We start from the raw sequence: 12029 nt of genomic DNA, 5'->3' as shown, positions 1-12029 counted from the left end.
AACCTCCCACAAACTGAGTCATTTCTCTATCGAGATTTGATCCATTTGGTCAGATAATATTTCAAAAGTCTACGAGACGAGCGGCATGATTAAATAATTTTATCCCTATTTAAGTTAGCAGAAGGGTAAAATGGAAGTTAGCTGTTTGGCTGGTGGAAGTTCTGTGCGTCTATCTATGGGCCCAATGATGCAGAAACAGAGTGAAAGTCAAACTTTTTTTTAGCTTCATGCACCACTGAGCAACTTTCAGAGGAATGAACAAGGCCCTGCCTCAAACGCTGTATCCAGTTCTCTTTATACATCCATGATAAAGAGTGACAAAGTCCGTGTCAATCAAACACAGGACTTTAACCCAATAGACCACTGTTTGTATCCTGTGTGAAACCAAAAGTTATACAACCTCACGTCATGTCGTCACGCTAAATTTATAGGGCAATGTAACATGATTACGCTCAACTGTCTAGATAGGCGGCAGGGGTGCTTATTCGTAAGATATCATACAAAGAGTGTGCATTACTTTTCAGATGCCATTCGAACCATCATATCACAATACGGTGGGTCTGATCCACTTTCAAAACAGTTTGTTTGTTAATGTCGATATAAAGTACAGTGTTTAATGGGAATTGAAACACAGCTTTCAGAGGGGACATCTCGAAAATCGCATCTCGCAAATAAAAGCTAAATTATTTTCATGGCTTGATACCACTAACAGCAAGGAGAAAAATATGTTTGTTATTTTTAATAAGGTGAAATGACACTGTAAAACACACTAGAAGCACATGTTCCAACTGTTAGCTGTCAAGATGGGTAATGAAAATTGCTCTTAATATTTACTTATTGCTTTAAAAAATAACTTTCCCAAGACTGACCACAGCACTCGACTCAGTATCCTGTCTGTGAAGGTGGGTCGAGAACCAAAGTGCTGCTGGAGTCGTACCTGCTGAATCCACAGTGGTATTTTGGCCTCTGCCAGCAGGCTTCTGCAGAGTACTTTGTAGTGACAAGTCATTACCTCAGCTGGCGCTTTGTTAGCAAACAGGTCCTCCTATTCAAGTGATTAACAAGTAATGAGTAGATTGCTCCAGCAACAGATTCCCTGTTTGTGCAGACACACATAAACCGAGTGGCACATGCACAAACACATTCAGCGAGCATGCCGGACTTTGTTTTCTGCTAAGCACAGATGTTATTGTGTTCCTAATGGTGCTTGAAGTAATTACACCCTGTAATGTTACTCGCCATCTCGTCCTCTCCAGCAAGCCTCAGCATGGTAGCTTCAGAAGCACCATACACAGACACCATTCTCCCCCTAAATGACTCCATTAGCCAGAATGCATCTGCAGTTGCTTCTTCTTGTGCGAGAATATGAGGCACGCTTCACCAACAGCCTAACTGACTGCATACAGAGGGGAGCTGGTCAGTGGGAGCAAACACACAAACAGGTTATTAGTTATTGTAAGATGCCTGTGTGTGAGAGAGAGATGGTTTGAAGATCTGGAAGACTTTGACTTTGGAAGAACTTTTTATTCAACAAAACAGAACAAAGATCTGCATCAAGAATAAAGCGTTGTCATTGTGAGAATGTTGAAGTTAGCACTTAGCTTGAAGTACCACTGTGCCCTAGTCTGAGTGTCAGACTGAAGCTCTCAGAACCTTCAGTCTGACATTGCCTCCATTGAAGGCGATTTACAAGGGGGAGGGAATTTGATTTTTCCCTAACCAATCAGTAGAGATCAACGACTCACCCAGAATCTGACGTCATTAGTATCCATGCATCGGGGGTGCCGAAAACAAGCGAGCATTGCCCGTTTAAAATGTCTCCGTCGTCGTGCACGCCCAGCTGCATCACCGTTAAATCCAGTTTAGCAGCTTCCTTAATTTGGTCCTCCATTAATGCGAGTAGTGGCGAAATACCTCGATAGCATTGTTAATGTGGTCTGTAGGATCTGTAGCGGTCGCCATTGTTGCTATCCTCACCAGTTACCCACCGGTGTACAGCTTGACATCAGTGTAGCGCTGATTGGCTAACCGCTAGACCCGCCCCCACCCCGGCGTTCATTGGTCCGTCCTTCGTTTGGACGAGATAAATCGCAAATTCATTGCAGTATGCCAGACCAGAGATGCAAGTCTACTCAGTTGAGTGGGCGGGTCTATGGTCTGGAACCAGGCTAACTCTGCCTTCCTACAGCGTCACAGATACACTAGCATGGCCGTCGGCTCTTGCTAACATACATTTTAAAAGGTCTTAAGTTGGAAACAACATTTATTAGGGTTTTTTGTACCTAAATATGTCCCTGTGTAAAAACATAATGTATCAACCACATTCCCAGAATAAATGTTGGCATTGTATGTTCTTGCAAACCCTGGATGCTTTACATTTGTATGTTATTATGTGGAAGATATATATTGAAACTTTATGTTTCAACAACAGTGTGGTTTATGTGTGGTTAGGTTTTGACACAAAACTTGGTTAAGGTTAGGAAAAGATCCTGTTTTGTCTTAAAATACCTGGTTTTGGGGGCACAATCCTGACTGGAAATTTAGTGATGTCTCCGTAAAAAGCAACCGCGATATGTGGCACTATTCCTCATGGAAAAACAGCAACAGGTCGCCAAATACACACCCATGGTATAAAGCTAAAAAGCCACTGGAAGATCCAGCAATGACTGGCTGAACAATTGATAAAAATAATATATATATATATATATATATACACACACACACACACATATATATATATATATATATATATATATATTTTTTTTTTTTTTTTCCCATTCGTCTCAAACAGTAGTCTGCAGGTTGGCAGCCGTTTCAGCAACGTGCCATGCCAAAGTGATGAGGATGGTATATGCTGTGCTTTTTCTGGCTGTTTACATCTCGATCAGAAAAGCCTTGTTCTGAGAGAAAAGAAAATTTATTTACATGTGCTTGTAAGTATGAGAATTGTGGAAAGTCTTTGGCGATTAGACCCCATCATGATAGATTACGAAAACTTAAAATTAAACAAGACGCATACAAGCTCAGTGAGCCCGGTCTCACTCCAAAGCTGGTCGAAATCCGACGCTTGGGCAGTGACTTGCAGTGTCAGATACCAACAAAAAAAGGCTTGCTTTAAAGTTGGCATGTTAGTGGCCAATTGCCGGTGGCATCAGGGGGAAAGATGGCGGGACAACAATGAAAATTATGGCCCCAACTGGGGCAGGCCGGAGAGTTAGTGAAAGGATCCAATAAACACTGACTTTTACCTGAGAGAGTGGTGGTTGCACCCTGTAAGATTCTAAAGCCAAACCCTGTTCATTTTTCTAAACCTAACCATGTCTGTTTGTTGCCTAAACCCAACCACGTGTGTTTGTTGTTAAAGGAAAAAATACCTCAAAAATAGTGCCTCTGGGACGCCAGAGATCACTGTCTAGCCTCCTGGAGGTGTCGTGGGACCAACTAGACGAAACACTGGTGAAAGGAGGTTCCCACCTGATGACCCCAAAGACATGTTAGTTATCACTGCTCACTGGTCTGTATAGTTAAGCCTTGCCATATTAGCTTATCATAGGGCTTAGGTTATTCACTGAGTGTTGATCCTTTCTCTAGAGCACAAACTTCTTGTGTTTATTTGAATTATTTTGAAAGGAAGTGTACTCTGAGAGAAGACAATGCATGTAACAAGCAGAACTTGACACGGCGTCCCAGAATGTCAACAACCAGTGCACCCAGGGTATCTTACACGTCGTTTGTGGACGTGGAAAGTCCATGACCCAACGTCAATATGTGATGAGGTCAGAGTGAGAATGTGTTGACTCAGTAGAGATTCTATATCAATTTTAAAAAAAACATGAAAAAAGAAAAAAAAACGCATCTAAAAGGGATCAGTTAAATGTGTTACATTTATGAAATTGTGCTAAAAAATTAAGGCCCTGAAATCATGGAAAAATGGAAAATAATCAGGTGATGTCTCCAATTTTCATGCATCAATCAGAGTCTAGCTAAATTTGAATTAAAACGTGGTGACGATTGTGGGGCTGTTTATTTTTTCAGTCAAATGTGATAAAACTACACCCACACAGTCCTGAGGAAACAGAAAAGCTGAGCTGTTAAACTCTTAATAACGTATAACTTTGACCTTGATTGTTACTTATTCAGTGTTATAGAGTATACACAGCATTTGAAGTTAAGTTTTCAGGGACTTTAACTAAACTGGAAGCGAAATCACCGTAAATGGCTTCTTCTTAAACAACTTCTGTATGACCTTCAACCTTGCCTTTAACACAGCAGAATGTTGTCTGTATCGCCGCCGTGCAGCACAGTATAGAAATGCTCCTTTCCTCTGTCTCTCAGTCTGTGTCGAGGCAAGGTGCAGCACAATCCAATATTAATGCGCCTCAGCCAGTGTGACTGAAATGACTGCTGCTGTAAGGCAGTTTGCCCTCCAGAAAATTCTAACTGATACCACCTCTCTCCAGTCTCCAATCACCCTGACGACCCAAGTCTCCAAACCCCCTGAGGGATATTTTGTTTAAGTCATTTTCTCCTGTGTCTATGCCTCTCCTCCTTCCTCTCTGCCTCTTCTTCTTCCTTATCCATTTGATGTCACAGACTTGTTTTCTGTTTATGACTGTGGATGATTGAGGCGCGTTGCTCCAGTGTCAGCCCTGCTCCGGGGGAGAACGCAGCAGGACATGGACAAACAAAAACTGTCACCTTCTAAGAGGGGTTCAACTGACATTGGGGGATGAGTGTGAATGTCTGAGTGTGTGTGTGTGCGTATGTGTGTGTGCAGCCTTCTCCCTGGGGGTAGACATCTTATCTCAGCGGCATCGGGGAGAAAAACAGGCCAATATGTCGGTGCAAAGATGTGCCGTGGGTAAGAATGGGATACGAGACCTGATTTACCCGCAGTGACAGGACCATAGGGTGTCCTACTTTACTGTGTAACCAGCCATCGCTGTCCAACTCTGCGAGACATGGAGAAGGATGGGAGACAGAAGAGAAGGGAGTGATGGAGGAAGGAAAGATATTCTGTAGAATATTAGCATGTCATGTTTATCAGTGGCAGTGTGAGGAATGTAGCTGTCATAGCGGGACAAGAAGAAAACGTGTTCAAGTCTTCCTAAAAGATGTGGATAGGTTATGAGATCCAGAACCTGAGTTTGTGCCACAGGCAGCACAATTGGCAAGTCACTAGAAGTCTATTAATTTCATTGGTTTTCAACAGCACATCAAAAATTCGAACCTTGTTTCCCTCCCAGTATGACTATAACTCATTTGTCCCCTAAATGTTGCATGTACTGTATGTGCATAACATCATGGTGGGTAATGTACGTAAACAGATAACCACATATAAATGTGTTAACCCACTGTTAACCCAGGCTTTCATTAGGCTCTGTGCGTTTAATAAAACGAGTCACATGGCATGTTCAGTGCGTCATTTGATTCTGGATCGATGCTGCCTATTTCTGCCTTTGAAGAATATTAAAAATGATATTACTACATAAAACTATGTAATGGAGATGAGAGAGAAATGCTGGTAGAAGATTTAAACTCAAGAACTGTATTTACGTACATTGATACTGTCCCATAATGAAGGATACGTGGAAATCAATTTAAGTTTTCAAAGTGAAACTAAGTATGTTGATAGAATATTATCTGTAATAAATACCAATAGAGTCGGTTTTCTAATCGGTAGTCTATCAGCTGTAATATACCAGCAGTGTAAAAAAGAACTTGACGATTCAGGACCATTGCCATCTGTGTTTGTGTATATATGTGTATATATGTGTATTTGCATACACCAGGATGGCCGAGTGGTTAAGGCGTTGGACTTAAGATCCAATGGACATATGTCCACGTGGGTTCGAACCCCACTCCTGGTATAGAATTTGGGGGGACTTGGGTTGGGAACCAGAGGGTTGCCAGTTCACCTACTGGGCACTGCTGAGGTTGAGCAAAGCACTGAACCCCCCCCCCCTAACCTTTTGGGGCGCCCGGCCATGGGCAACAGAGGGAAAAAATTAAATTTCCCCTCAGGGGGATTAATAAACTATATTAAATTGAAAATATATATGATGTATTTAGACTGATACTAACTATAGAGTGGCACTATTTTCAAAGGATGTACTATTGATAAGTGAAAGGCATTTCAAGCTGATTTCAAGCTGAATCTTGGAACAAAACCTGGTACCGACCAGATTAGCCACGCAGCACAAGTTACAATGGCCATCCAGCCAGGTTAAAAGAGAGCCATCTTCATGACACTCTGGCTGTAGGCTCAACATACCTCACTAAGCCACTAATCTCGCTGTGTGGTATACCACTCTAGTTATGGTTTATAGTTTGAGTAGTATTGACCAATAACATTTGAGCAGGCTTTGATTGCACACAGGTAAGCAGACCACATGGAGAGCAAAAGAAGCGGAACGTATTGGCTGAAATACAATCTTGGAACCCATCAACTATCATCCGACAACCTTGCATCTTGTGAAACAATTTTGGTCGAAGAGATCATCATTCAAGTTCAACTCCATTCTCTCATCTGTTGTTAATTGGACTGTGAGCAATAACCAGCACACAGAAGATGAAGCCTTGGCTTGGATATCCACTGGTTACACTGGGAATATTGGCTGTTGCCCTCAGGCGCATTGTCTGATGGTGGGTAACATCTCTATAAGTCTACAATATGAGTCCTTCAAAAGGTTTGCCTCCATATATTTCTGGGAATAAAGAGAATCATTTCTTATGACACTGTGGGATAGAAGAGGAGGTGGGGTTTGGACTTTCATGTAAGCTGCTCTCATGCACTGTTCATACGTATAGGCTACCTACAAAGAGTGAGGCACCACAATTTGTATGAAACCCATGTAATTGTGAGCCAGTATTGTGTGTATAACCGACAAATTGGGAAGGCTGCGATCATGTGACCAATGCGTTGATGGGATTTAAGAAGAAAGTAGTATAAAGAGTAAAAGTCTGCGTATGGAAACAGGTTGGGGTGGTGAATGGGTCAAACAAACACCTGACTTTCCTCCAGGAGTCTGGTGTTTGTGTCCCATGTAAAACCAAGTGAACTTTGAGTTATTTTAAGGTACGTCATTACTAGGGATGAGCGAGTACACTATTATCTGTATTTGTTCAACCAACTTAATTATCAGTATCTGTATCTGTACTTGAAATGGGTGTGGTTTAACCCGGAGTGGGTGTGGCTAAAAGTGGACAATGGGTGGGACCAAACCAGAAGTTGTTATTTTAAGCCTGAAACTGAAATTGTGTGAGGATATGTTGCTTTATGCTGATGAGGGCAAATTTGACGAGGACGTTATGTAGTGACTTGCCAAAACAAAACTGAGAGATTAAAAGTGATGCAGTGGCAGGCCAGGAAGTTCTGTCCTTCTTGTCCTTATTTAGATCATTATTGTATTTTTTGGGGATTCCTTGTTTGAACGATTAAACAATCAGAAATAAAGTGGGTTGCTTATGAACCCAACACTAGCTGACAGATATGCTACTTGCTACCTTGCAAGGAGATGCTCACAGTAAGAAGTGGCTAAAATGGCGTTAAACAATTAAATCACTTCTAACATGTCAAAAACACAGCAAACGTGTTCATAGCTGGCCAGAATGACTACACTCAAAGGCAAGGTGAAAACCCTCTGAAAGCTGTCACGGAAAGGGACGATGGGGATAATGGAACAGATTTTCGGACAGACTCTCCTCAAAGGCATTCATGCTGTTGCACTTGATTGTGCTCTGCTAAAGTGCTGTGTGAAGAATGAAAAGGGAAAGCTTGAGAGAAATGTTCAAATCCTGCTTAATTTTCGGCGATTCGGCAAGTGCTTTGTTTGGAGCTCACTGACAACTTAAGTCCTTGGTCCCATGAGAGGAATGACAGGGTGATGTGTTTGACATCTCCAGCTGTGCTCCTGGCACTAGACTTCATCCCATTACGATAGTATATTGGTTGTAGAGGGTGAGCTGCTGCAATGATGGCAACATCTAAGAACAACCGCAGTAATAATGGAAAGAGCATGACCATGATAAAACTTCTGCTCCTACTTTTCTTAAAACAGCAAATTCTGTTTATGCAATCACTTATTTGTATCTCTGTGTATCTACCTACGTCACATACATACAGTTTGCCTGGTAAACATTTCCTTTGCTCATGGTGTTAAATTGCAGTCTGGTTTGTGCATGATCAAAAGAGAAAAACAGATCCCACTTCAGCATTCAGTCTCTTATCCGCTGAGCTGCTCCTAAGCTTTATATCCTTCTCTAACATGTTATTCATACAGGTGGTCATTGCTTCTGACAGCAAAATTGTGCATCTCAAAAGGGGCGATCAACACCGAGCATCACTTTAGCTCACTGACTTGCATTCAAGCCACGCACCACGCTCCTCGATAGGTGTTCATAAGACTCACGTAATCAAACTGCCGCCGTGCAGGATGTCAGGAAACAAGTATTAGACTTAATTTGTATTTCCCATAAACTCACTCTTTCCATGCTGCTCTCACAAATAGATCTTTTGAGCATGTGAGACGGAGCCCTCTGCTTCCAAAAGCTGAACTCTGTGGGAGAAACTAAGTGATAGCAGGTCCTCCAGTGCCCCCATCAGGATCTTCCCTGCACCTCCAGTCCACCTCTGTCTTCATCTCTTTCATCTTCAATATCCTATGCATTTGTTTCCCTCTTCTTCACCACAGCATCTTTCTGTTTTCTCCATCTTTTTTGTTGCGCAACTCAGGAAAACCATGGAGCATTGCCGCTGGGCATTAAGAAACGGCAAACACACATATCGGGTCTGCAAACAGCGGTGTACGTACAGGTGGTGCAGAGCTAACAGAGAGAAATCATTACACCGTTCCACTCAAAACGCTGCAGCTCCACTGGGACTCCACATCCTCCACATATGCACACACACAAATGTTGATTGAAATCACATATGGTGCATGTGAGGAACATAAACATGCATGCATGCATACAGGTGTACACAGGAAGTGAGTGTTTGTCAGGGAGGATTATTATTGCATTGTCTCAGCTGTAGTTTATGACAGTGAGACAGGAAGAATAAAAAAAGAACTGAGAGAGAAGATACGCAGTCGTGGGTAAAAAAAAAAAAAAAAAAGCAAAGATAGCACGCCAAGAGAAAGGCAGTGACAAACCGAAATCCCCACTTGTTATTGTACCTGAGGCCAGAGAGTCGGCTCGCTCTGCAGCCCGGCTAATGGTGCGACATTCTCCAGCATATTTCACCAGACACATTTACATTTGCTGTCGCTCTGACCTAGTCATAGCACATCTCTCCCTCATTTGTCCCCTATGTCCGTGTGTGTGTGTGTGTGTGTTTGTGTGTGTGTGTGCACAAGGATAATGACTGCATTGATCAGAGACGTCCCCAATGGGTGGTCTTGTTCTGTCAAGGCTGAGAGAAAACGAGAGGGAGAGAGAAAAGAGAGCAGGGCCAGAACGGGATGCCCTCTGCCGCTAACCGCCTCATCGCATTAGCCAATCAAATATCCATCTTTGGCTGTCGCCTTCCTGCTCCATGCAGACTATCAAAATCTAATCTGCTGCCCCGTTTTTATCGCCTGTCATGTCTCCGTCCCTTCCTTCCTTCATCATCCCTCGCTCCTGCTCAAAAGTATCATCTTTGGCTCACGCGAGTCAGATCTGTGGCTGATTTACAAACCTGGCGGGAGAATGCTGCATCCAACTTTTTGGTAATTCAACCGACTTACCCAGAGTGACTTGAGTGGGATATTAGAGCATGCAGCTCCTGTTGCCACATACTGATAGGCAACAAATTAAAAGGATAAAACTGAATTAAGTGGCTTTCATACAGGGCTTTAGAGGTCACAGGATGGTTTAATGAGCATGATGAGAATCACTGCTATGGCCCTCACAGTCATCAAATCTCAGATTGTAGACATGTGTTTGACAGTGCTCTCCAACACCATCATCACAATGCCAAAGTCTTATTTTCATGAAATATGGCATATATCTGCTAAAGCAGCGGGGATTTTTCAAGCCATTTCCACAGAAAAGCTTGTTTGGAGTATTTCTACAAGAGTCTTATTTTTCTTGGTTCTTAAGACTCATATATAGTTGTAGGAAGCTGTAGCTGATGTGCACTTCCTCACTTCCGTGTGTTTTGTTGAGCTTCTGGTGCTGGTAGAGTTTGTTGAAAGTGAACAAAATATGAGGCAAGTTGAAGAAAGACTCAAGAATCCTTTTCAGTTACACAGTAGGTGATTCGACGGGGATCAGGAGGGACGCCATTACCAAAATTTGTCCCCCTTGAAAACCTGCCATTCCTTTCCTTTCCCCCTCTAAAGTCACTAAGGGGGCTTTCATGGATCCAAGTAAACTCCAAAGTCAAGTTTGTTTGATTAGAGTGAACACTGTGTACAGTACCCTGGCATGTTACCGATCAGAAGCCCACTTGCAAAGATTGTCTCCAGTACAGTTCATGTGTACTCCATTAGGCTACGCATCAGGTGTGAACACCAACTGTATCAAACACCTGGACCACTATTTAAGGTGACCACCAGGAGTCTGAGACAGTCAATTCAATACTGAGTCCTCTATACCAGATGGCAACACTTGCCACTTTGGACAGACCCAACCTGGCTTTGCTGATACCTTCGTGTTGTAGCAGAGCTTCTTGCCGACAGCAGCAGCTCTTGCGCCCAAAGGAGCTTTGCCTCATTCCTCTGCTGGTCCTTGCTGATGAGCATACCCAGGCCAGCAGCTTCCGACTGTAGCATTCTTTTCTACACTGTAGCAAAACAAAAATGTCACATAGATGATGACGTAACCTGCGGACTCTAGCGCTGTCTGTGTTGTGCTGATTTGAAGGGGCCCAGACCGTGGATATCTTTGGAGGCAATCTCCATTTATTCTGGACAGCTCTGACAGCAAGAGGTCAAAACAAAATCCTTCGTCAATTATGACCATATAAACTTGAGCCCCTCTCTCATGGAGCCCAACAGGACAAGAGGAGAGATAAGGCGGGAGACACCCCTGTATAGGTGGGGTATGCACAAAGGTGAACGTAGGGGTACAGAAACTGAGTATCAGAGGGCAAGGTACCTATGAATTATACCTAAAATAAGAACACCTGTAATCCGCCTACCTTGGTCCAGGTCCAGACAAAGACATCTTCCTGTTGGGACCCAGACCTATTAACCATTCAATTATTGAGAATTATTACATTTTGACAGAGCGTATTTAAACTCATGCAGCATTTCTACCCTTGAGCACTGGTTTAGCAGCCGAAGTAACTCACAGACCAACTGTTATGTGTTGTAAAGCATCTCAAGTGATGCTAATCAGACAATCAAATCTGTGTATTTCAATACGCATTGCGACTAAAGTCAGTGCATGTATGATTTGTGAATTGTCATGGTTTGGCCCTCCATGTTTCCATGGTAATTGTCTGGACCAAAGGTTACACAACATTGCTTTGCCTCCTCCCTGGGGGCATGATAATCAGCGATTCTGTACAATGTCCTGTATAAAGCTGAGGGAATGTAATGGTACTTTAGTTTTTGGTGCATCTATTTCTATGTTTATGTTCTGTACCAAGATCTTCTCTGATGTCAGGATGAGTTGCAATAAGCATTTCTTCAACTAAGGTCAATTGAGGCTCAGAGTTATTTCTTTTATGCATCTCAGTAAAGATTGACCTGAAGTATAGGTTTTTTACATTGCTTTTCTTTTTTGTTTCATGAATATCTGGAAAATCCTCAGAACAAGCTGATATCTGTTGCAAAAAAGTTTGAATATCTTACAGCCCCGGCAGAAAACAACATTATCAGGACTCATGATAGGCAGAAATGGAAAGAAAAAAGAACACATGATCAGATGGAGACTCTGGAGAGCAGAGTGAGAAGCAGACCTCGTGCTCTGATAGCATCTCAGCGATGAGGTGTGAAAATGATCACATTGGTGAGAAGTACAAGGTTATCTCCAACTCAGTTTTTGTTGTAAGTGCAGATCCTTTGGGTACATTCAAACTGCCTGATCAGGAGCATGGC

General features: G+C 42.7%; 1 non-coding gene across 1 annotated transcript; it reads left to right on the top strand.

The window, feature by feature from the left end:
* The first annotated feature begins 5787 nt into the window (after window positions 1–5787).
* Window positions 5788–5870, top strand: trnal-uaa (transfer RNA leucine (anticodon UAA)). Its single transcript has one exon. It is a non-coding gene; the product is annotated as a tRNA-Leu (tRNA).
* Window positions 5871–12029: the final 6159 nt, after the last annotated feature.

The sequence above is a fragment of the Epinephelus lanceolatus genome, chromosome 23, assembly GCF_041903045.1.
Source record: "Epinephelus lanceolatus isolate andai-2023 chromosome 23, ASM4190304v1, whole genome shotgun sequence".
Lineage (NCBI taxonomy): Eukaryota > Metazoa > Chordata > Actinopteri > Perciformes > Serranidae > Epinephelus > Epinephelus lanceolatus.
This window is presented reverse-complemented; position numbering and strand designations above follow the sequence as displayed.